This window comes from Rhineura floridana, chromosome 7 (genome assembly GCF_030035675.1).
Source record: "Rhineura floridana isolate rRhiFlo1 chromosome 7, rRhiFlo1.hap2, whole genome shotgun sequence".
NCBI lineage: Eukaryota > Metazoa > Chordata > Lepidosauria > Squamata > Rhineuridae > Rhineura > Rhineura floridana.
In genome coordinates, this window is record NC_084486.1 from 112,825,633 (window position 1) to 112,852,690 (window position 27,058).

A 27,058-nucleotide genomic window follows, 5' to 3' on the forward strand; every position below is an offset into this window, starting at 1 on the left:
CCAACTGTGGATCCACCTGATAGTTGTGCCATCCAGCCCATATTTAGCTAGCATGCTAATCAGAATATCATGGGGCACTTTGTCAAAAGCTTTGCTGAAGTCGAGATATATTATGTCCACAGCATTTCCACAGTCTACAAGGGAGGTTACCCGGTCAAAAAATGAGATAAGGTTGGTTTGGCAGGATTTGTTCTTCAAAAATCCATGTTGGCTTCTAGTAATCACTGCATTGCTTTCAAGGTGCTTATAGATTGACTGCTTTATAATCTGCTCCAGAGTTTTCCCAGGGATTGATGTTAGGTTGACTGGCCTGTAATTCCCCAGTCCCTCCTTTTTGCCCTTTTTGAAGATAGGGACAACATTAGCTCTCCTCCAGTCATCCGGCACTTCACCAGTCCTCCATGATTTCGTAAAGATAATAGACAGCGGTTCTGAGAGTTCTTCAGCCAGTTCCTTCAATACTCTAGGATGCAGTTTATCGGGCCCTGCCTATTTGAAATCGTTCAAAGTGATTAGATATTCCTTGACTGTTTGTCTATCAATCTCAAGCTCCAGTCCTGTCCCTTCTACTTCATGTTTCCCAGGAGCGTCACAGATCCTTTTTTGGGAGAAGACTGAGCCAAAGTAGGAATTGAGCACTTCTGCCTTTTCTTTGTCATCTGTTATCATTTTGCCATCTTCATTGAGTAGCTGTGCCACCATTTCTTTTCTCTGTCTTTTACTATGGATGTACCTGAAGAAAGCTTTTTTGTTGCTTTTAGCATCTCTCGCTGGCCTCAGCTCGTTCTCATGTTTAGCCTTCCTGACACCATCCCTGCAATTCTGTGATACCTGCCTGTACTCTTCCTTTGTGGCCTGGCCTTCTTTCTACTTCCTGTATGTGTCCTTTTTTGTTTTCAGGTCATCTCTAAGCTTTTTGTGAAGTCACATTGGCTGCTTCTTCTGTTTTGCCCCTTTTTTCCTTGTTGGAATTGCTTGCCATTGCGCTTTTAGAATTTCCTTTTTTTTTAAACTCCCACTCATCTTTTCTCATTAGGGTGGCTTGCCATGGAACCGTACTTACAATTGTTCTGAGTTTATTAAAATCAGCTTTCCTGAAGTCCAAGGTGCGCGTATGGCTAGTGTCAGCTTTTGCTTCTGCCCCTAGAGTTCCCGTAACTGCCACTTCATCCACCAAATCATCTCTATTGGTTAGAATCAAGTCCAGGATATCTGATCCTCTGGTTGCTTCCTCCACTTTCTGTAGGAGAAAGTTATCTCCAACACAAGTCAGAAATTTCTTGGAGGGGCCGTGTTTGGCAGAATTAGTCTCCCAACAGATATTGGGATAACTGAAGTCTACTATTACTACTACATCATGCCTCCTCGAAACATTTGCAATTTGCTTTTCAAAAGTTACATTCTCATCTTCTCCTTGATTGAGTGGTCGGTAGTAGACTTGAAGCACCACACTCCTTTTATTACTTGCCCCATTAATTTTAATCCAGATACTCTCGGTGGAGCTACCAAGCTCATCTTCCTGTATTTCTGTGCAGGGATATATATTTTTAACATATAGTGCAACTCCACCTCTCTTTTTATTCCTTCTGTTCTTTTTGAACAAGTTATATCCTTCAATTGCTGTATTCCAGTCATGGGAGTCATCCCACCAAGTTTCAGTTATACCTATCAAGTCGTAATTACCCTCCTGTATTAAGAGTTCAAGTTCGTCCTGCTTGCTTCCCATGCTCTGCGCATTAGTATACAGACATCGAAGACCATGTGATTTATGGCTTGGCTTCCTTTTCTGAGGACTGTTGCTGGGCCCTATTAGAGCCGATCTCTCTGTTACAAAGTTATGTTGCACAAGCAGAACAGCAACATTTGATGCAACCCATAATATTTTATTTAATCAAGCACTATTTTGTACGCATTAAAGTTCTTTGAGGATCTTAAAATAAAATCCTTTATGGTGCTTTTCAAATTTTAAAGGCTTATCTGAAATTGTTTCAAGGCTTTGAAGGTATATTACTGTTTTTTATCATTGTTTTGAAAATGTAAAATAAATGCTAAAATTGGAGAAGGCATGCTCATTTAACTCATATTAAATAAGTCTTGCAGTTTTGATTACATGCTTTTGTAGATTGATAAAACTACAAGAAACGTAAAAACTGTGGGTGGAAAGTCTTTCCATGATGGAGAATCCTGTCTTGGTTGTAGTATATTATCTTAGTCATCTAATCTAATAATCTTTTGATGCAGAGTTGTCCCGGGAATTAGCAGGGTAACAGGAGGCCATATTCCTCTGTAATAAATACTTTTGGTGGTTGTTAATATCTTTCAGATTTCTCAATAATATGAATTCCTTAGGCTCTGTGTGATAACTAATTACCTTGCACTTGGGAGTAAAAGATTTGTTTCTTAAGCTGGAACCTTTGTACATTTATACCGTTCACTACGTTATTTGCTTCTGCAGTGGCCTTAAAATAAGTGATTAGCCCCCAGTCTCACTGCAGGAGTTCTAGTCTCTGTAGTGATTGAAAGTCTTCCAGTTCCAGGTGAAGTGAAGGTTTAGTTCCTACTGAAGGGGTAAACCTGTGTCTGTCTCACTTGTTCTGTTTATGCATGTAGTGTTGCCGCAAATAAAAACTGCAGTAGTCACAAAGAAATAAGGGACAAAGGTTCTAGAATTATTTTTTTAGATTTATATCCTACCTCAAGGAGCTCAAGGTGCTAAACGTGGTTCCCATACCCATTTTTATCCTTGCAGTAACCCTGAGGTAGGTTATCCTAAGAGACAGTAACTGGCTCCAGGTTGTCCAGTGAATTATATGATTGAGGACCCATCTGCACTATACATTTAAAGCAGTATGATACCACCTTAAACAGTTATGGGTCCCCACACACACACACTAGTTCTGGGAATTGTAGTTTAATGGTGTTGAGAATTGATAGGAGAGCCCAATTCCCCTCACAGCTACAATTCCCAGAGTTCTTAGGGAAGAGGAATTGACTGTTAAACCATTCTGAGAATTGTCGTGCTGTGAGGGGAATAGGAGTCTCCTAATAACTCTCAGCACCCTTAACAAACTACAATTCCCAGGATTCTTTGGAGGAAACCATTTAAAGTGGTGTGATACTACTTTATATGTATTGTGCAGGTGGGGCTTCAGTGGGGAGTTGAACCTGAGTCTCCCAGTCCTAGTCTGACACTGTTATGTTAGGGGTGGGGAACCTCAGGCCTCAGGGCCAAATGCAGCCCATCAGACCTCTTCATCTGGCCCTTGGAACTAGCCCCAGGCCACACCCTTAAATGGCCCTGCTTCACATGCTTACTGCTTTTGCCTGACTGGAATGTGTCCTGGAACTTTTATAAACCAGATGAGAGCTCAGGGAAACAGGTAGCCCCTGGAGCACAGTGGGAGCACGCACTCTGATCGCAGGCTTCCGCTCTATGGTGAGATGTATTTAACTTATATTTAAATTGTAGTAATTTACATCTATACATATAAATTAACATATGCAAGTATGTGCTTTTTTGTCTCCTTTTTAATGCTGCACTTTTATTTTTAAAAATGTCTGTAAGTAGCCATCCTATTCTTTTGCAAGACCAAGTGGTTTTTCATTTCAGATTCACTGGATTGTCATGGAACTAGCCCTGTTGTAAGCCATATCTCCACACCTAGGGCTGAAGGACAGGTGGGAGGAAGAGATGGAAATAGGTGTTGGTTTAAGAGATGTACGGTAGTGCTTCTAGGGCTTCATAAGCCTGTCTGCCTTCCTGTTAAAGTTATCAGATGAAGCCTTATGAGGAGGCAATATACACATGCTCAAGTAATTGAATTATTTTATTTATTTATTTATTTATTTATTTATTAAATTTCTATACCGCCCCATAGCCGAAGCTCTCTGGGCGGTTCACAACAAGCAAGACAGCAAAATACAATTAAAACCATTTATAGAACAATTTAAACATACTAAAATACACATATACTAGCATACTAAGATGCTAAAAATAAGTTGAGATGTTAAAATGTTAAAATGTTAAAATTAAAATTATTAAATTATTAAATTTATTAAAATGCCTGGGAGAAAAGGAATGTTTTAACCTGGCGTCGAAAAGATAATAATGTTGGTGCCAGGCGTACCTCCACAGGGAGATCGTTCCATAATTCGGGGGCCACCACTGAGAAAGCCCTTTTTCTGGTTACCATCCTCCGTGCTTCCCTCTGAGTAGGCATCCGGAGGAGGGCCTTCGATGTTGAACAAAGTGTATGGGTAGGTTCGTATCGGGAGAGACGTTCCATCAGGTATTGTGGTCCCAGGCCGTGTAAGGCTTTATAGGTTAAAACCAGCACCTTGAATCGGGCCTGGAAACATATAGGCAGCCAGTGCAAGCGGGCCAGAATTGGTGTTATATGTTCGGACCGCCTGGCCCCTGTTAACAATCTGGCCGCTGCATTTTGCACGAGCTGCAGTTTCTGAACCATCTTCAAAGGCAGCCCCACGTAGAGCGCATTACAGTAATCTAATTTAGAGGTTACCAGAGCATGAACAACTGAAGCAAGATTGTCTCTATCCAGATAGGGGCGCAGCTGGGCCACCAACCAAAGTTGACTTATTACATATCTATATGCATGTGTGAATTTGCCTAAGACCTCTCAATCATGCTAGCAAAATCAGAGACACCAAATTTTACTGGCTCCTTAGTAGTGGTTTTAGTGCTTTATTGTTCTGCTGCTCTGTGTTCTTAGTTGATCAAATTATGACAACTGTAGCCTCTTTGAAGACCTTCTGGTGGAAAAGCAGTCTATATACATATGAGTGAAGAGGGCTCTCAATTTTCTTACTAAAAAAATTAACTAATAACCCACCTCGGGGAAGTCATGCAGTATTGTTTATTCATTTATTAAATTTATAATCCCGGCTTTCCTCCCAGAAGGAGCCCTTATCTCAGGGCTCATCCAGACGACTGCAAAATGTGTGACACGCCCGCTATGTGTGTTCATTATTTTTCGGTCGTCCAAATGACGTCTCGCGCTGTTACGCATTTTTGCGGGTTAAATCCGCTCCTTGCAATACCAGCAAAAATGCGATTTGCTGTTTAAAATCGGGAATCATCCGCTGTGCCTTCAGGAGTTAGGATGCAATACCGCAGACTTTACAGCTGATGGGCTGTTCTTGGGCGTTTCCCCTTGCCCCTTCTCCTCATTCCAGCAATCATGTATCTGCACTTTTGTGCATGTGCAAGAATAAGCCCGGGAAAATTGAACCAATCATCGCAATCGTGGGGTGTTGGGGAGGGGGTCTGCAACTACTGCACAGATGCATTTTATTTTTTGCCAGCCTACAAACTGGGCAGCTGCTCTGGGTGAGATCTGCAATGCACAGCAAGCGAGAAAGGGGGGGTGGTTGGTTTCAGCCTGCCTCTGAAAGCTTTGTCAAGCTTTGTCAATTTCATTCTCGTGGGAAGGAAAGGGAGAAGGAGGGGGGGTGACACGTTTCTTGCTTTTTTGGAGAAATAAGTGCAATTGCCAGCATGTGTATCTCCTTAAATATCAATAAAGGCAGAAAAGCATACATTCATTTAAGCATAATATTGCAAATACAAACAAGGCAGGCGTGAAACCGACCAGCAGCCTTTCCTTCCGAGGTGAGAACTCCTTTACAGCCATATTGTGCTTCGTTGCAAAGGGGAAGAGGAGCATACGTAATTTTTTTGCTGACCAATTGGTCGATAGGGGGAGGTTTTAGAGGCGGAGCTTGGAAAAAGCGAAAAGAATGTAGGGGTCTTACCGCTGCGTGTGCGGGTGCAAAAAAGCATTTTTTTTAATTGGGAAAGAACGAACTAAAAGACAAAGTGAGGACTATCAGATGACAAACCAAATATGGAAACCGTGGATTATCCTGCTCCGTTTGGATAAGCCCTCAGTATGGTCTCTAGCAAAACTCTTAAGCAACTGAAAAGAGAGTCCTTATAATGGATTTTTTTAGACTAGCTGAAATATATTGGTGCCACTGCTAGTGCTGCTTGTTGTCGTATTTCAGAGGAAATGTTATCTTAATGTTGCCTGTTCCACACCACTTAGTTTTTCTATTATAGTGTTTTCTTACTGAAGCGGAATGCAGTACAAAGCACATGTGTACTAAGATCCTTTTTCAGTCATTCAGGCTAAGCAAATTGTGAAACTGATACTGTACTATGGATGAATTTAGGTAGTTGTTTTCTGTATGAATACTTGAGGCACTTTGCCTAAGTGGAAGAGAGAAGCGGGCAGCTGTGTTAAGTGATCACTTTTCCTTCACTCTTCTTCTCATGCACATTAAATACTGTCTAAAATGTTATATGCTTCATTTTAACCGAGATTTGATTTATTAAAAAGTGATGGTGTAAGCACACACTTACTCACATGTTCATTATTCTACGGCTGGCACCTTGAGGGATACCTGCCGTATGGAAAAAGGCCATCACAGATAATTAAGCACTGCAGACAGAGGTTTTATATTGCCTCAAGCACAGAATATTTTTTATGTGGAGGCAATACACACGCTCAAGTGATTGAATTATGACTTATTACTGATCAATATGCATGTGTGAATTAGCCAAGGACCTCTCAATCACGCTGGGAAAATCAGAGAGACCAAATGCAATGCAACATTTGCACTCGATCATACGCACCAGCACTATATCAGTGACCAGAAAGAATCAATATATTAGTGGCAGTGCAAATGTAGGCTGGGTCATAATGGTTTTTTTTCCTGAATTTACAAATGTGTGAAGGTTAAGGCTGTGTTCTGCCTCTAGTGCCAGAGGCAGTTTGTCTCTGAATGCAAGTTGCTGGAGAACACAAATGGAGAGAGTGCTGTTGCGCCCATGTTCTGTTTGTGAGCTTTCTATGGTTGGCCACTGTGAGAACAAGATGCTTGATTAGATGCGCCTTTGGTCTCATTTATCAGGGCTCTTCATATGTCCTTATGTTCCTTCTAATGTGGATCTGAGATGGGTTTCTGTAACTGTAAGCCTGAATGCATTTGCCTTTGCCATTGCCATAGAATAGTCCTATTATATCTCACTGTAGTACATAGGAAGCTGCCTTATACTGAATTGGGCCATTGGTCTATCTAGCTCATTATTATGTACACTGACTGGTAGCAGCTCTCCAGGGTTTCAAGCAGGTTACTCTCCAAGCCCTACCTGGAGATGCCAGGGATTGAACCTCAGACCTTCTGCATACAAGACAGATCCTCTACCACTGAGCTATGGCCTTCCCCAGTAAAGGGGCTAAGAATTACAGTGTAAACTTACAAGTTTTTATTGCGTTTCAATATTATGAAAGCTAGTGAAATTGAAATATTTCCAAAACATGCAAATGGAAAAGTGGGTATGAACTTTGCCAATTTGGCCATTATCTCACAAACAGGATGTGAGGGCTTTCTTCTGCAGAAATGGGTATTGATAGGCATGCTGCCTCTGATCCTGGATGTAGCATATAGGCACCATGACTAGTAGCCATTGGTAACCTTTATCTTCCCTGATTTTGTCTTCCTTTATAAAGTGATCTAAAGGTCTAACTATATATTGCATTAGCTATGTAACTGTAATTGCAGAGTTTTTACACAAATGTCCAGTGCAGGAGCCCTCCTCCAGATTCAAACTGTAGCGTGGGGGTTCTGAAGCTTTAACCCTTTGCCCTTTCAATCAGGTCCCCTTTGTGAATGTGTGTGTGTATGTGTATGTATGCATTGGGTATGGATGTGTGGATGGATGGATTTTGATAGGTGAGGTGTATATGCAAATACATGTGGCTCTGGGCCTGCCAACTGCTGGCATGTTGCCAGGTTACCCACAAGGGAATGCAACTCTTGACCTAAAAGAGTTTTCCCACCAATGTTCTGTGCCTTCATTAGCGATGGGGAAGAATTTTGATTCAGTCTGCATTTAAAGGTGAACTTACCAAATTCGCACTTTCTCAAACAATATATGAACCGAAATGCAGAGATCTGTTAAAATTCATACTTCTCCAAATTTTGCAATGCAGTTCTACAGCAAAATTTGTGCAAAAATGCATATACGGTAAAATATGCATAAAAATGCATGTATTGGTGGAAATAACATACAAAATGCATTGCTGTAGGGGAAATTGCTTTGCAAAAATGTGTATATTAGGCAAAAATGTATACAAAATAGTATAGGGATAAATTTGCACTAAAATGCTGGTAAATATCAGATTTTTTAAAAATGAAAATAGAAATGAAAATGTGGACAACTGAATTTAAGATTGAAAAAGTGACAAACTGACAAACCAAATTTTGACACATTTGTTCATCCCAAGTCAGTCTTCATAATTGTTTTTTGTTTGTTGAATTTGTTCTCTTGGAAAATTAGGGTTTGTAAGATCAAAAAAGGGGCAGGATAGACCTCCCTGGCTTCTTTGTACTGTTGCTAAACCTACACATGTGCTTAACTTGTATACTCCTGGCTAGCTTCTCCCAACTTCTGCTGTAGTCAGGCGAGTTATCCTTTGTATCCAAGGACATGGACTTCTATTTTTAGTTGTGAAAGTAACCTATATCTCATGAAATGGGCATTGCTGACTTCTTAAAACAGAGTATGAGGAGGAAAAAACCCTTCACACACACCCATACACACAGTGGACACAATGAGAATTGGCAATTATAGTGCAAATCTGTGTTAGATAATTTAGATTTTACTAATGAGACACTAAATAGTATACTAAGTACTGCTGTGTCTTGATCTGCTGCACTAATCTTTAGCATTAGCTTGTATGGTCTAGTCCTGCTGTAGCAAAGACTGAACTGATTATTCTTGTAGCTTTACTGACTTGTGGAGCCAGAATTTCCAGAGCTCAGAACCAACAAACTGGGCACAATTTTGTGAAAAATTGGCTTCCAATATGGAACTTCCTTGGAGTGTAGCACATGTGAGAAAAGTGCAGTCACCTTGTCACAGCTATGGAATAATAAAAATCTTTATGCTTTCTATGTGTATGAGAGATGAGAAAGCTACCCTAAATTATTGCTGCTGGTGTAATTATACAGCCACTAGAGTGGATTTTTTGCATTCTGCAACGTTAAATTGAAAATACCCCCATGCCATTCTGATCCTTCCCATAAGCTCATTTCAAAACAAAACTTTACAAAACATATAGTCCTGAACTCAGAAACGCTTGCTTAACAACCCTCTAAATTTTTATGGTGATACACAAAACAGTCAGAGAGAATTGACAGTTCAAAGTGTAAAAAGAGAGAGAAATAAACCCAGACCCCTTTTGGACTTTTTTCTGTCAGAGTTCTCTCGATAAGTAAATTTTATATCGAGAATCGACTGGAAAGTGACCATCTTCCCACCATCACAGAACTTAATTTAAATCTAAACGACATCCACTTAATCCATAGGACATTTACTAACAAGGAAATAGAAGTACGTTCACTTAGAGTTAAATGGTTACCTAAGCTCAATAACGAGATGTCTGTGGCACTAACTTCCCCTTTTATTATTAAAATCAAAGAAGAATTATTAGAATTTACCTCTGATACCAAGCCGCTTCTTATTCTACAAAAACTAATGATAAATTTACGAACAATTATAGAAAACAATATGCGCCCTGGCATCGCCTTACACCATCTAAAATCTAAAAAGTGGTTTGATAGAGAATGTGTTATGATTAAACGGGAAATGATGAGTATTTACCAAAGAGCCAATATTACAAAGGATAAAGATGATCTCCAAAAATATTGTGAATTAAAGAAAAATACAAACTCTTAATTAAGAATAAAAAACAACAAGAAACAAACGCCGTTTGGCGGAATTTACTTGCAGCTGCAAAGTCAAAAAACACCAATATTTTTTGGCGACTTGTTACATCACACTGGCCAAAATCGCATTTACAGGATTCTGCAAAAGTGTCACCTCATATTTGGGAATCATATTTCTTTAACTTATACCTAGACCGAATAGATCCAAGCCCAATGCATTATTCAATGAATGAGAGTGTGCCGGACTGGCCCCCAGTCAGCATACAAGAAATTATTTATTTAATTTCAAAACTGAAACCAAATAAAGCTCCTGGTCCAGACAAGATCACCCCAGAACTCTTTAAAACTAATGCAAATTGGTGGGCCCCTGTCCTTGCTTTATTATTTACATACATAGATTCTACCCTAGAAATACCAAACGATTGGGGATTGGCCACAATTGTACCTATCTACAAAAAAGGCCCTGCAAATGATCCAGCAAATTATAGGCTGATCAGTTTACTAAATATAATTAGTAAACTATATGCAGGTCATCTGCATATAAAACTGAATGACTGGATCGACCAGAATGATATACTGGCGATTGAACAAGCTGGCTTCCGTCCAAATAGATCAATTTTTGACCACATATTAGTGCTCCACCACTTAATTGATAAGTATGCGGGCAGAAAGGGCGGAATTTTCTATGCGGCATTTGTAGATCTCAAATCCGCATTTGACTCAATCTCTCGCCCCCGCCTTTGGTCGAAATTAAATCATTTAGGTATGGACAGACGCCTTATCGCCTTAATTCATGGTCTTCATAAAAATACCTTCCTACAAGTAAGGTGTAGTGCCAATGGCCTTTTATCCAACCCAATTCCAACGACTAAGGGAGTTAAGCAAGGATGTGTTCTAGCTCCTATATTATTTGATATTTATATCAATGATATAGTAGACAATATATCACCAGTAGCTACACCCCCCATTTTAGCTAAGAAATCAAGAAATATTCTTTTATATGCTGATGACATAGCTCTACTCTCAAGAACTCCAATCGACTTGAAACGACTTTTAAATAAATTAGCAACCTACTGCCATAGTGAAATGCTGACGATAAATTATCAAAAAACAAAAATAATAGCTTTCACTCAGAAAAAAACCAAACAACACTAGCAGATTCAAGGGCATAAAATCGAACAAGTTAAATCATTAAAGTACTTGGGATATATCTTTCAAGCGACAGGGAACCATCTGATCCACAATAAACTTATGATTATTAATGCAAGGAGATTGATGAAAGCATTATTGACTTTCTACTTCTCCAAAGGTGGCCAAGCTTTTTTACCAGCCATAAAAAAATTTAACGCTAAAGTAATAGCCCAGTTGACTTTCGGCTCGCAAGTAAATAAGAACTTGAAATTTACTGATTTTGAATCTATAAAGACCATCTTTCTGAGATCTATTATGGCAATCCCTTCTTGTGTCCCAAATAACATTCTCAGATTAGAAGCTGGAGTTCAATCAATAGAGACCAAAATTTGGCTTCTAAGAATCAATACCTGGTTGAAGCTTACTCTAAATCCCACTGGCCTTGCTCCAGATATTTTGAAAGACAATTTCCACTCTCCCTGGGCAAGTCTAGTGATGGATGAACTTCTAAAAATTGGCTTTTCACCCCAGCTCATTTTTACCATGGGATTCGAAGCAGCAACAATTAGTATACGCCAACGCCTTATAGATATCGACTACCAGCATCAGTTATTATTAGTTCAAAAACAGACACACAACTCAAAATTCTTTAATTCAATGCCATATTTAACAAATCTGGAAATCCCTAAACATCGGAAAGCCTTTACCCAAATCCGCTTAGATGTTTTACCTTCAGCCGTCATGGACGGCAGGTTCTCCAAAATACCTTATAAAGACCGAGTGTGTCTCTGCGGAGAGGGAGCTGTTGAGAACAATATTCATGTACTTCTTTATTGTCCTCTATACAAAACTCCAAGATACCATCTAATTACTCCATTGCTATCTCCTTTTCCACATGAGTCTGAGCACTTCTGGATGGAATATCTCCTTGGAGATACCTCTCCAAAAGTAACTTTTCATGTGGCAAAATTTAGTGTTATTGCTCAAAGCCTTAGAACTAATATTCTAAAAAAGTCTTCTTAATTAATTTTAGCGACATCTAATTTAAATTGACATAAATATTTATGGCTATGCTGTTTTATATTAGTTTTATATTTCTTTTAAATTAAAATTTATCTATTGATATACTAATATTGCTGTATGATACGTACATGATATGTCTTCTATTTTCTTTTATTACGCTGACCATTGGTCGAATAAATTGAATTGATTGTCAGAGTTCTTATAATCTGTTGAAATTAATTAAAAATCAGCCATGTTCACATAGTACCTGTAATCCTGTTAGAAACCTTGCCCATACTCTGACCTTCATCTTCTGCAGTTTAAAAGTTTAAAAAATGTCTGGCTGATTTTTAATTAATTTAAGAAATTTTGCATTGAACTGAATGATAATGTCGGGCATGCTCAGTAAGAACCAACTGTCAGTGTTCTAAAAGCCAGACTTGAAGCTGCTTGGCTTGCCTAATCAGGGAGCCACCCACACACCAGACTTTGATTGCACTTCAGACAGTCATGGCTTCCCCCAGAGAATCCTGGGAAGTGTAGTTTGTGAAGGGTGCTGAGAGGAGACTTCTATTCCCCTGACAAAGGTCCAGTGGCCAGAGTGGTTTAACAGTCAGCTGCACTGATTAAAGCTCTGTGAATGGAACAGGGTGTCTCCTAGCAACTCTCAGCACCCTTCACTAACTACCCTTCCCAGGATTCTTTCGGAGAAGCCATGACTGCCTAAAGTGAAATAAAGGGCTGGTGTGGATGTGGCCAGGGACAGCTTTGGTTTAAATTTGGGTAGGAGGCTACATGTGCCTGCTGTAGAATAAAAAGATGGGGGAAATCCTGAAAAAGAATGATACTGTTCACAATGTTTTCCTTTTGGAATGAAAAGGGGCATCCCCTCCCCTTCCTGCCCTCCTCTCCCCACCCTTCCCCCAGGTCAGTTTCACCTATCCTAAGCATGATTGCACAGGAGTAAATCCCACTGAACTCTAAAGGCATGCAAATGATCAAACCTGCCCCCTCCTCCCTCTTGCCCCTTCCCTTTCCATTCCTTCACCGCTCCCTTCCACTCCCCCATCCCCTTCCAATCCCCTCCTTCCTCCTCCTCCTCCCCCTTCTTTCCCTATCTGAACTATATCGACTGTATCTTAATGTTGCTTCTTCCCTGCTAAAACAAGATCAATACAGCACATGCCTTGTTTCTATTATTTGGCTGATTGCAGGTGTTGTCACTACTCACCATATGCTCAGAGGCACATGTTACCAAATTCTTCCAAGCTACACAGCAAGTGGATTGGACTATGAAAGACCAACCCAAATTGTGTTTGCATTTTGACAACTTTGTAGGGCAGTACAATATCTCAGAGAGGTCAGGTCTCCTGCTCCCCTGGTGCATTCACTATAGCTGTGCAATTTCCCTGCTTTTTAAAGTTTGATAGAAATATCTGTTGGCTATGGGTACATTCTTAAACCTCAAGTTTTTTTATGCCTATTAGGAAATATCTATTAAAATTTGAGCTAGAAAATCTGGTTGCTAAGTCAGCTGGGTCAAGTATAGCTGAGTGTTTGAACTTCCTCTTGTGTGTAAGCTTTCTTTTTCTTTTCTTCTTTTAGTAGCAATTTTATTATCTAAGAACTCTCTGGAAGCCACCCAAGATGTTCATTTTGTTTTTTACATAACAAGATCCCCTAAGAAAGCAATTCTAACCCTTGATCTGCACTCCTAGAGGCGGTTAGGATTGGTTGGAGGGATTCTTCTGCCTGGCTTTGCAGGCAGGGCAGCTCCCCACTGTGCCCACCAAAAGCACAGGCAATTGTAAAGCTTCCCCGGTATACTTCCTACCAGCGGTAGCCAGCATAAGCCTCCGACACAGGGTGTTACAGGGTCAGAGCAAGGCTGGCAATGGATATGCTGACTCCTAAGCTAGCCCATTGCAAAGTGAGGGGCCAAATTGGGCCCTTCAGCTGTGCCAGCTGGGAGATAACACAGCAAAAAGCTACCACCACCCTAATATCCTGCTCTGACTGGTAGGAGCCAGCAAGGCTTTAGATGCAGCAATGGCTCTGGAAATGGCTCCATCACTCAAATCATCTCCCAGGCAGGGTTAGGATAGTTCCGTTTGTTCAGTGGGACTTACTGAGACTGAATTAGCGTTAAGGCATTAAATATACTTTACAATTTTCTTTTGAGTAAATGTGTTTTAGGACTGAGGATATGTAATCATTATTTGTACCTTCTGTTCATTCAATAATACTTGAGAATACAATTTATTTGTTAAGGAATGTCTTTCACATGCATAATAACAGATGCATAACAACAGAGCAGAGTTTTGCTCATGGAAAAGAATTCTAACCTTTCCTCTATTGTTGCAGATCCTTGACTGCCCCACCTCAAGCTACTCTTCTTGATTCTTACCTATTTTATCTCTGGTCTAGTAGGTCCAGCAAGCCAAGATTGGTCTGCAGATGTGAATATTTCCCATTTCACTGTGCAGCATGGTATAGTGATTAGAATAGACAGATCAGGGTTCAAACCCCACTTGGACCAGTCACCAACTCTCAGTCTAAGCTACTTCATAGGATTGCTGGAGGATAAAATTGGGGGGGGGGGGGAGGAAGCGACAGCAATGTGTTCCTGAGGGAGAAGGTGTGATATAAGTGTAACAGTAATAATAAAATTGTTTTTCTTGATACTGAAGCTCCTAAAATGGAAATGGGACAGACAATAGCTGTTTTCTGATATTTTTATGAGTGGTAGCCTCATTATAGCAGTAGGCTCCTCCCCAAACTATAAATGTTCAGTTGTATGCTCTGTTGTGCTACCTTAAAGATGGTTAGATTTATTATGGATGATGTTTTCACTTCATTAAACAGGCCACTGGTACCTTAAAGACTTTCCTGCTTCTTATGAAATTTAAGTTATTATAATAACCATTATTCAGTTGTAGCCCATACAGAAGATGAGTGTAGTGCACAAAACAGGGCACACAAATGAATTGCCCTTTCAAGAAACATCCATAGTGTTAAGTATGTTTGTTCAGTCCCACTGAATTCAACAGGATTTACTCCCAAGTAAAAGTATGTAGGGTTGCAGCTTAAGGTGTTTTTTAAAATCATATTTCTAGCTCCCCTTCAAAGTCACTTTAGAAGGGACTGGGAAAGGGAAATAGTGACAGATCTAATTGGACAGAAAACTCACAGCCATCTCCAAGCTGTGATCCCTAGAATAAAATACATTTTTGGGGGGAGTACAAATAGATAAGTCAGAGTAGGGTGTTATATGATCATTGTTTAAAAATGGTTATACTTATTTCCTATACAGTTTAGACTAAAAGGACTTAATATTCGCTCTTTGAATTGTTACCTGTATGCTACTGACTAATATTTACACATGCCCTCAAATAAAACACAGTCAAAAAGGCAATCTCCCCAACCAAAGTTCCCCCAAGACCTCTTTAAAAAAATTGGGAGGGCAGGTGGGCCTTGGGTGCCAAGGGGAGTGTCTGAAGGCACCCTGCTGCCCACAGGCACCATGTCCAGTCAGACAGACTGCCTAGATGCCAAATGGAATGCCAGGGGAACAGCTCTGGAGAAACCATTCCTGCATTGGGGATGCCACCACAAAAAAGTCCTTTCCCCATTCACCACCTGCCTAAAGTTCAATGCTGGGTCATCTGGGAAAGGACTTCTAATGACGCCCTAACAAGTAAATTAGCCTGAATTGTTTTGTTTTTCTATAGATAAACTGACTGAGGTTGTTGTTAACATCATTGACCATTTGTATTCAGTTTGGCATCTGTGGTAGACAATGAGCTATGTACATATTAACATTACTGATTTTGTTTTATTGTGTTTGCACAAAGGAAAGGAAAAGAATAATGTTGGTAGACAACTAATGTTTCATGTTACCCAGCTCCAAGCCTGTACTTCTCAGTCAGTGAAGGAGTGGAGCAGACAGGAATGGGTTAACTCCTCCTGGAGGCAGAATCAGCACTATAAAAAAAGTTTACTTGGTGGCCAGCCAGAAGGGGGAGGAAACCTCCAGTTTTGGACTCTGTCTTCAGTGAACAACAGAGTCTACCTATTCCTCCTGGGTCCCCATAAGGGATTTGGGAACAGTTTAGTTATTTTCTCTGCTCTTCTTAGAGAGTTTACCTTCATCAACTGCAGTTGCAGCACACAGACTTCTGCCTCTCTTCTTTCACTTCCCGCCCTAAGTGAATAGGCAGATTGGAGGGAGGAAGAGAGGGATTGTTTCTCTGAAGAGGCGTAGGAAGCACCAGGGTGGAGCAGAGGCCAAGATCTTCCTGGAATTGCTCCCGCCAGCGCACCCGTACCACACCCTCCTCCAGCGGGAGTGGGGGAGGCAACAAACATTGTCAAAACCCCAAGCCCTGTGTCAAGCAAAGCCAAGCATGATGCCAGGATGGCCCAAGTGGGGGACAGGCTTCAATTTTTGCACATGCCTGGGCGGCCTCCACCTCAGACAAATGGATACTGAGCACCATCCAGTCTGGCTACTCCCTAGAGTTTGCCACCATTCCACAGGTCAGATGGAGGACAGCCCCTCCATCGCATCAGCCAGAGAAGCTGCAGATAATCCTGGATGCCATTTCTCACTTCCTCAAGATAGGTGCCATAGAACCCATGCCAGAGCATCAGCATTCCTCAGGAGTCTTCTCTGTGTTCTTTACAGTCCCCAAATGCAATGGCGATTACCACACCATCTTGGATTTAAAGTTCCTGAACTACTTCCTCCAGACAAAGAAGTTCAAGGTGGAGACGCTCAGGTCTATTGCGGAAGCCATTCAACCGGGGGACTTCCTGGGATCTATAGATCTCACAGAGGCATACCTGCATGTCCCTGTTCTCCAGCAGCACAGACTCTTCCTCTGCTTTGCGCACAGCCACCACCAGTACCAATACAGGGCCATGCCTTTCAGCCTCACATGTGTTCACCAAAATCCTGGTAGCAGTAGTGGTACATCTTTGCACTCAGGTAGTCCACATATACCCAGAGCTTGGAAATGTTACTTTTTTGAACTACAACTACCATCAGCCCAATCCAGTGGCCATGCTGGCTGGGGCTGATGGGATTGTAGTTCAAAAAAGTAACGTTTCCAAGCTCTGCATATACCCTTACCTGGACGACCAGCTGATGACGGCCTTCTCAGCAACAGGGGCACAATGGGACCTCGAGATGACCATCCAGTGTGTAGAGAACAACGGTTTCATCATCAACAGGGACAAGAGCCATCTGATCCCCACCCAGTGCCTTCAACATCTGGGAGTGATCATTGACACAGCTCACAGCAAGCTCTTCCTGTCCACCAAATGCATGGAAAAGCTTCTGTGCCAGCTGCACATGTGCTTGCAATGCAGACTGGCTTCTCTGATGGAACTGGCTCAGCTGCAGAGCTCCATCATAGCAGCCATAGACTCGGTATCATGGGCATGCTTCCATTCAAGAGCCCTGCAGTGGCTGCTACTTCTGTATCAGGACCAGATCATCTCATGCCAGAACTGGCACATCACCCTCTTGAGGCATGTGTGGGAGTCCCTCCAGTGGTGGGGACATTTGCCTCATCTGGAGAAAGGCCTTTCCCTCAGAGCCCCAACAGTTTTGATAGTCACCATGGACGCAAACCTGTATGGCTGGGGAGCGACCAGTTGCTCCAACATCAATCAGGGGAAGTGGTCAGCACAGGAGCGGTGCCAGTCAATCAACTTGTTGGAGCTCAGGGCGATCTGACTAGAACTCGAGGACTTCCTATCTCTTATTTATCAGACTCATGTGCTAGTATGCACTGACAACGTCACAGCCAAATTGCATGTCTGCAAATAAGGGGGCATGAAAGCAGGCTCTCTTCAGGAGAAGACCAACCTGCTGTTCCAGTGGGCGGAAAGGCACCTGGCTTCCATTTTGGCCATACATGTGCAGGGGATCCTGAACACATAAGCTGATTGGCTGAGCCAGGAACAAGTTCACCAGGGAGAGTGAGTTCTTCAACAGGACATGTTCCTAGAGATCACTCAGAAGTGGGGGCTTCCATGCATGGAATGCCCAAGTGGATCAGTTCCACAAGGCACAAGGCTGGGATCCATGTGCCCAGGAAATAGATGCCCTGCCAGCCCCCTGGCCTCAGGGACTTCTGTATGCCTTCCCACCATTACCTCTACTGTCCAGACTGCTCTGCAGAATCCAATTTCTCCAGGCCCAGGTGATAATGGTGGCTCCACACTAGCCATGGAGGCTATGGTTCTCCGACCTAGTGGACCTCAGCTCCAGCCTGCCATGGTGCCTTCCCATGAGACTGGATCTCCTCTCACAAGGCCCCATCCTTCTCCCAGACCCAGAGTGGCTCCACCTTCATGCTTGGAGGCTGAGCGGCAGTGGCTAAGTGAAGAGGCGCTGTCTGAGAGGGTTGTTTCCACCATTCTGGCATCTTGCAAACAGTCCACCCAGAGAATTTATGACCTCACCTGGAAGGTGTTCAACAGGTGATGTAGGTAAACAGTTACCTATCACACAATGCCACATTCACACCATTCTCGACTTCCTGCAAGACAGTCTGGCCCTAGGCAATGTGTTTCCAATGGTGGGGGGGCATTCCATTTCTCCTCACCCTTCAGTCAAATGCTTTCTCTGAGGGGCAACCCTGCTGTCACCTCCAGTGCAACACAGGTTTCCCTCTTGGGATTCTCAGAGCTCTCTCACAACATCCATTCGAACCAGCATGTTCCATACCAATCAAATACCTCACCCTCAAGGCTTTTCTTGTGGCAATCACCTCAGCTAGGAGGGTGGGGGAACTGGGGCCCCTCTCCATCCGGGAGGAGCTGTGCATTTTCCACCCAGACAAGGTGGTTCTTTGCCCTGACCCCAGTTTTCTTCCCAAGGTCAGTTCCCCTCACCACAGGAGACAGGACATCTCTTTACCCAATTTCTGTCCCAACCCAGTCCATCGCAGAGAGAAGTGGCACAAACTCGATGTCAGGTGGGCACTTGGGATCTACCTGGACTGTACAGAATTGTTCAGGAGGTCCGAGGCTCTGTTTGTGTCCTTAAAGGGGGCACACAGGGATTAAAGGTATCAAGTCCGCCATTGCCACTGGGTGAGAGATTGCATAATTAAGGCCTATCAGGCAAAAGGGAGAGCTCCTCCTCCAAGGATCACTGTGCACTCAGAGGGCTGCCACCATGGCGGCGCTCCACAAAGATGCTCCACTGGAGGAAATCTGCAAAGCCACCACCTGGGCTCACCCATCCACCTTCATCAAGCACTAACAGTTGGATAAGTTTGCTTCTGCCGAAGCTGTTTTTGGCAAAAGGGTTCTTCAGAGGGTGATGGCCTAGGTTTGCTCCTACTTGAGGATGTGGGGGGGTGTCACTGCTCAGGTACATCCCATTCCTGTCTGCTCCACTGCTCCATTGACCGAGAACAGAAAATTGGACTTATCATAAAGTGTCCTTCTGGTCAGCGGAGAGTGGAGCAGACAGCCCCACCCTGCAGCAAAACCTAGGCCGTGGGGTGGGGAGGGCACCTCTCCCGAAACCCTCTGGCAACCACCAGTCGCCCACCCTCTGGATAGAGTAGTAAGGGCCTCGTACATCCCTTCCTGACACTGCTGATTTGTTAATGTTTGTTCTTATTCTATCCACTGTTCAAGTTTCAAGGTTTTTCATGTAGGTGGAGTGGCCGTCTGCTCAGTACTCGGTTTTTTACAGCTGTGTCACAAACTGGAGAACAGGAGAAGGTTTCCTCCCCCTTCCAGCTGGCCACCAGTTAACCTTTTTGTTATAGTGTTGACTCTGCCTCCAGGATAGTTAACCCATTCCTATCTGCTCCACTCTCCACTGACCAGAAGGACACATCAGGGTAAGTTCAGCTTTCTGTTCTCCCTCCCCACCCCCAATTGTGTACATAAAACATCTCTGCCAGTGGCCTTTCTAGGCTTCTCTTCTAAATAAGCCCCCAAGGCATCTTAGAGCTAATCTTGCTTTCCAATACCTTTTGACAGTTAAGGCCCAAGCTAGATGTCATGTTAATTGCATTAATACAATTACCATTCTCATTTTTTTTAAAAAATGTAAAGAGTAGCTACAGGAGGACCAGAACAGTAAGTGGAGGGAGAGTTCAAACCTTTCCCACTCTGCCGTAGTGCTGTGGTCCTTGTTAAATATCATGGGCATCTGCAGATTTTCTTTTGGGATGGGAGGGAAAAAGTAATATTCCAAATAAATATATAAACATACAAAACTAGCATTGGGAGAACAGCTTTACCATTTCTGGTACATCTGTTGACTGATGGGACTGAGATCAGGGATAGTCCTGCCTGTATTCCATGTCTACCTTTCCATTGTTTCTCAGTGTGGATCTGGCATCCAGATGTCTTTCCATCCGGCACTGAAACCTTCAGTTCTTCCCCTAGGTTCCTTCAGTTTCTGCACCCATTAATTAATTATACTCCTGCTTAGGGATGGTATCTGTTGGCCGGTGCTGGTTTGAAAGCATTCTGTCAACCTAACAGGCCAGTATCGATTCAAGTTCATTCATTGTCACTAGCTGTTGCTTTTACCTGTCCATTTTTTACCTTGTTAAAAATATTGATATTAATATTTTGAAAGGAAATATTGATACAATTATCATTCTTAATATTGATATTTTAGAGGTGGATTTTCAAAAAAAATCTGTTTTCAAAAATAGTAGTGGATGTCCTGCCCAAACCATTCGAAGACAGACACAAACACGTGGATATGCTTTTCTTTAAAAGATTTAATAGAAAGTTTCAGTTCAGAGAGTTCCATGAATCAGCTACAGATTACACAGGATTCAGCATCATTACTGGGAATAGCTAGGCACGACTACACAGCACTAAGATGTTGTCACAACAATTAAGACATGCCTCCTTACCAACCTTAAGTAAGAATGGGCGGGCTTCCTACTTGTGTGAGGAAATTGTCACTGTTGAGAGTTTGTGTGTACGTGAGCACTCCTCCTCAGAGGGACAGTGGGAACTCTTTGGGCCTGCCAATGCTACAGCCTACGTGGACCACCTCTGCAAGGTCCTCCTTCTCAGGAGGGAGGGCTGCGTAGCAGCGATGATGGAGTGAGTGAGGAAGGGGGGTGAAGGGAAGGTGGAGAGACAACTTTCTGATCAGTCAGTGTCTCCTCAATGGTAACTGGATCAACAGGGGTGGAGCTGTCACTTTCAGTTGCATGGGGGCCTTCAAACTCAGCTGTGTCTAGAGACACGTCAGTAGTGTCTTCCTCCAAGTCTGACTCCTCATCCTCGTCCTCATTGCTTCATGCCCATTTCATGGGGCTCATGAAAGCAGATAATCCCTATGCAAAAATTTGATCTGCAACAACACAGAATGAGTGAATTAATGGAAACTTCTGAATTGGGTGAAATTCTAGCACATTTCTACTCTTGCTACAATTAACTTCATAGTTCCCTCCCATTGCATTTCTTAATAAACAAACTAATCCCTCCCCCTGCACCACACCAGAATAACAACACTGGGTTGCCATACACTACCCCCCCCGGCAAATGGGTTACTTTGCAAGGCTGGTGTAATTCATGCTCACTCAGCCATGCCCCTTTGCCCTGCACAATTGTATAAATAATGGTGGATTTGATCTCCATTGCCAAGGTGATTTTTAATATTGTTTACTAACTTGGGGGAGGGGGAAGTCACACACCCCACTATAAAATTATATCTGAGATAGAAAGATAATCAACTCCTGACTTTGCTGCTGCCCAAACACAGCTATTCTAAAATCCTGGATTAATTCTTTCTGTGGGACAACAATAATTTCTCCATCAAGGAAAACTAAAATAAAAGGCCTAAAACAGACCAGGAATTTCTGTCTATAGACAATAGCAGCATTGCCCTGGTGTTCTAAGAAACCAAAAATCAGTGTAGTTTTGAAATCGGTGGTTAATTTAAATGCATTTTGAAAGCCTCAGTCTGCTGTCTTGATTCACAGTGGCATCCAAATGTATCCAAACATAGACAAAAACCTGCTGCTTTATTTTAGGAACCATCATGCAAAATTTGGTTACAATAACTTAAGAGGTCTCCAAATGCATAGCGAAGAAGACAAATAACTTGACAAAATATATAATGAGTGGTGTATCATTCTAACCTTATCTGTCGCTAGATCTGTTTTCCTAAATGTCAATCACTGCTATAAGTTAATTGGCTAAAAACACTGAAAGGTATGAGCAGCCCAGTTTTTCACAAAACAAAGAATATAGTACTTACACATTTTGCCTTCTGTCTACGAGGGTTAGAGATCTACTTTTTTTTAAATGAAACTGGGATTTTTGGAATTGACTCATCCAGGGTCTCAATTGTTGCCCTGAGAACACCGTTGGGAAGTATGCATAGATTAGCTTTACTGTGCTGCATGATTCCATCTTGGAGAAACTGGTCATTCTTCCCTGGAAATGTTTTTCTTCCTATTTGTTTGTCTTTATTGTCTACTCTTTCCACTGTTAACTGCTGATGGAAAGTTGTAACAGAACTGTTAACTTCTGTCTCAATTTTTTTTGATTTTGCAGACCGGTTTATTAGACTACGTATTGAACCAAAAACAAGGATGGACTGGGGTGGGAGTGGAGAGAAGAGCCGCAGCTAAAGAAGTGCTCAGCAGAAAGGGCTTCCAGCATGAACTGATGTATCCGATTTATGTCATACTTACTTGCACTGAACAGTTTTTAAAACAGGGAAATGCCTGTAATGGCCCTATTCTCTTATTAAGCATCACTGTCTGATTGTCTGTCCGCTCTGTGCCCAGGTGCCCTTCAGACGTCCTTGACTGAACACATGGTTCGTGTTCCTGACACATAGTGTTGGGGTGGTTATATGCAATCCCACTTTTGATTCTGTTCATGCCTGCAAAGTTTTTTTGGGTGGTGGTACTGCTTTCGGTTGGTGCATGCCGTATAACTTCCTGCTGAAATCCTGTAACTTTTCATACCACAGATGTTCGATACTGTTTTCGATATGTTCGATACTGGTGTGTAGGAGGGGTTGGCTCTGCTTTCGTTGTGCTTATAGTGTAAGAGTAGAACATCACAGAACAACTGGTAGAAGCACAAAGATGTGTGGACAATCCAGTATAAATCGACCACTATTGCACTGTTATGTACTGTTATTGCATCAAAGACATGATTCCATATATACCCACCAAAAAACACCAGTTTGGACTGAAGGGGGGGGGCACTCTATTCCATCTCCAGCATCCATTCATTTACCTGGCAAGAATCTTTCCTAAGCTGTTTTAAAAGACATGCACTTGTGTGTTCTTGACATTAACAGATATGTTAAAAAACACAACATTGTCCTACAATCTTATATACAGTTCATAATGAGATTCACCACCATGTGTAGGCTGTGTGCTACACTGTAGTTTAATGTTCACATTTGTATCCCATTCTTCATTAAACTCAGGGTGATATATATGAGTGTGGGTTTGTTTTATTTATTATTTGATTTATATTCCGCCCTTCCTACCAGCAGGAGCCCAGGGCAGCAAACAGAAGTGCTAAAAACACTTTAAAACATCGTAAAAACAGACCTTAAAATACATTAAAACAAAACAACATTAAAAACATTTCTAAAAAAGCTTTAAAAACATATTTTTTTAAAAAAGGGTTAAAAACATTATTAAAAAAAACATATTAACAAGCAATTCCAACACAGATGCAGACTGGGATAGGTCTCAACTTAAAAGGCTTGTTGAAAGAGGAAAGTCTTTAAAAGGCGCTGAAAAGATAGCAGAGATGGCGCCTGCCTGATATTCAAAGGGAGGGAATTCCACAGTGTAGGTACCGCCACACTAAAGGTCCATTTCCTATACTGTGCAGAACGAACCTCCTGATAAGATGGTATCTGCAGGAGGCCCTCACCTGCAGAGCACAGTGATTGACTGGGTATATAAGGGGTAAGATGGGCTTTCAGGTATCCTGGTCCCGAGCTGTATAGGGCTTTGTACACCAAGACTAGAACCTTAAACTTGGCCTGGTAGCAAATGGGCAGCCAGTGCAATTCTTTCAGCAGCGGGGTGACATGTTGGCGATACCCTGCCCCAGTGAGCAGTCTGGCGGCTGCATTTTGCACCAGCTGCAGCTTCCGGACCAACCTCAAGGGCAGCCCCACATAGAGCGCATTACAGTAATCCAGTCTGGAGGTTACCAGTGCGTGGACAACTGTGGTCAGGCTATCCCAGTCCAGAAACGGCCGCAGCTGTCTTACCAGATGAAGCTGGTAAAAGGCACTCCTAGCCACGGAAGTCACCTGGGCCTCTAGCGACAAAGATGGATCCAGGAGCACCCCCAGACCTGCTCTTTCAGAGGGGGTACGACCCCATCCAAACCAGGCAACTGACCAATTATCCCAACTCGGGAACTACCAATCCACAGTGCCTCCTTCTTGCTAGGATTCATACGGCCCTCATCCAGCCCACCACCGAGTCCAGGCAGCGGTCCAGGGCTTGCATGGCCTCTCCTGATTCAGATGTTACAGAGAAATAGAGCTGCGTATCATCAGCATACTGCTGACACCTTGCCCCAAAGCTCCTGATGACTGCTCCCAAGGGCTTGATATAGATATTAAACAGCATGGGGGACAAGATGGCACCCTGCGGCACCCCACAGCACAACTGCCAGGGGGTCAAAAGACAGTCACCCAATGCTATTCTCTGACAGCGATCCTGGAGATAGGATCGGAACCACTTGAAAACAGTGCCTCCAATACCCATCTCACCAAGTCAGCCCAGAAGGATACCATGGTCAATGGTATCAAAAGCCTCTGAGAAATCAAGTAAGAATAACAGGGTCGCACTTCCCCTGTCCTTCTCCCAATAAAGGTCATCCATCAGGGTGACCAAGGCCGATTCAGTCCCATAACCTGAACCCAGACTGGGATGGGTCAAGATAATCTGTTTCATCCATATCCTCCACATAACCCCTGAGATAGGCTAGCCTGAGTCAGTGCCTGGCCCAAGATGTGAATCCATGCTCTCTAGCCAAAGTCCAAAATGCTAGCCACTGTATCACCCTTTAACAGCTCGCTGTTCTATGATGGTCAGCTGATTCTTTAAAAAGTGGGCTTTATGCTATGTACTGCTGCTGCTCTTTGGAAGGGTATAATATATTATGGATCAACACAGGTGCCTGCATTTTTGAACTCTGCTTGGGGTCATGGCTATGGGGGCTGTCATGATGAGCTTCTGCACTGCAAAATTTACCACTACACCCCTGCTTCTGTCATAATTCAGGACAAATACATAGGGCTTGCTATTGTTAATTATTCACTAATAGGCAAAAAGCCTTGCGGTTTATGAATGTACCTATAGCCAACAGATATTTCTATCAAACTTTTAAAAGCAGGGAAATTGGGCAGCTGTAGTGAGTGCACCAGGGGAGCAGGAGACCTGACCTCCTCTCTGAGATATTGGACTGCCCTACAAATTTGTCAAAATGCAAACGCAGTTTGGGTTGGTCTTTCACAGTCCAATCCACTTGCTGTGTAGCTTGGAAGAATTTGGTAACAAACTATGAGCATATGGTGACTGGTGGCAAGGAAGAGGGGGGAGGGAGTGGATTGGAAGGGAAGGGTGGAAGGAAGGGGGAGGGAAGGGACAAAAGGAAGGTGATGGGAGGGATGAGGAGGGGAGGGCAGGTTTGATCATTTGCATACTTATTGAGTTCAGTTAGATTTACTCCTGTGCAATCATGCTTGAAAATGAAATGCACTGCCTTCAAGTCGATTCCAACTTATGGTGACCCTATGAATAGGGTTTTCATGGTAAGCTCTTTTCAGAGGTGGTTTACCATTGCCTTCCTCTGAAGCTGAGAGGCAGTGACAGGCCCAAGGTCACCCAGTGAGCTTCATGGCTGTGTGGGGATTTAAACCCCGGTCTCCCAGGTTGTAGACCTAGGATAGGTAAAACTGACCATGAGGGAGGAGGAGGAGGAGGGCCGAGGGAGAGGGAGGAGGAGGGGGAAGATGGGGATTGGAAGGGGATGCAGGCGGGGAAGGGAGGAGTGAAGGAAGGGAGAGGGAGGGGATAGGAGGGAGGAAGAGAAGAGGACAGGTTTGATCATTTGCATGCTTTTTGAGTTCAGTGGGATTTACTCCTGTGCAATCATGCTTAGGATAGGTGAAACTGACCTAGGGGAGGGGGGGGAGGAGATTGGGTGGGTGGGCACTGGGCAGAGGGGAAGCCCCTTTCCTTTCCAAAAAGAAAACACTGTGAACAGTATTATTCTTTTTCAGGTTTTCCCCCACCCTTTTATTCTATAGCAGGCACATGTAGTCTCCCACCTGCATGTAAACCAAAGCTGTCCCTGGCCACATACATACAAGACTATTATTTCACTTTAGGCAGTCATGACTTCTCTGAAAGAATCCTGGGAAGGTTAGTCAGTGAATGATGCTGAGAGTTGCTAGGAGATGCCCTGTTCCATTCACAGAGCTTCAATCAGAGCGTCTGACTGTTAAACCACTCTGGCCACTGGAGCTCTGTCAGTGGAATAGGAGTCTCCTCTCAGCAGCCTTCACAAACTACCCAGGATTCTTTCACATGACTGTCTCATGTGAAATCAAAGTCTGGTGTGGGTGTGGTCCCCTGATTAGGCAAGCGCAGCAGCTGTGAGTCTGGTTTTTAGAACACTGATAGTTTGTTCTTACTGAGCATGCCCAACATTATCGAATATGAGGCAAGGTCCGTAATAGGGTTACAGCTACTCTGTGAACATGGCTGATTTTTAATTAATTTCAACAGATTATGAGAACTCTGACAGAAAACAGTCCAAAAGGGCTCTGGTTTTTCTCTCTCTCTTTTTACACTTTGAACTCTCAATTCTCTCTGTTTTGTGTATCACCATAAAAATTTAGAGGGTTGTTAAGCAAGCGTTTCTGAGTTCAGGACTGTGAGTTTTGTAAAGTTTTGTTTTGAAATGAGCTTATGGGAAGCATCAGAATGGCATGGGGGGTATTTTCAATTTAACGTTGCAGAATGTGAAAAATCCATGCTATAGCCACTGTTGTGGCTGTATAATATGGTTGTATTTGATATGCATGGTGAGAACAATGGGAGTAATGCGGGTGTTGGCCCTAGTTTCCAGTGCTGTCCTAATACAGGAATACCCCACATTAATG

General features: G+C 42.8%; 1 protein-coding gene across 3 annotated transcripts in view; it reads left to right on the top strand.

Annotated features, from left to right (window-relative positions):
* Positions 1-27,058, top strand: part of PLS1 (plastin 1) — a 90,801-nt gene that overhangs the window by 14,806 nt on the left and 48,937 nt on the right. The window contains exon 1 of one of the 3 annotated variants that reach the window (XM_061636933.1): positions 19,640-19,760. The exons of the other annotated variants lie outside the window; for them this stretch is intronic. The gene's annotated coding sequence lies outside the window, so the exon portion shown is untranslated. Of the gene's footprint in view, positions 1-19,639; positions 19,761-27,058 lie in introns of those variants that run through there. 3 annotated transcript variants of the gene reach the window in all.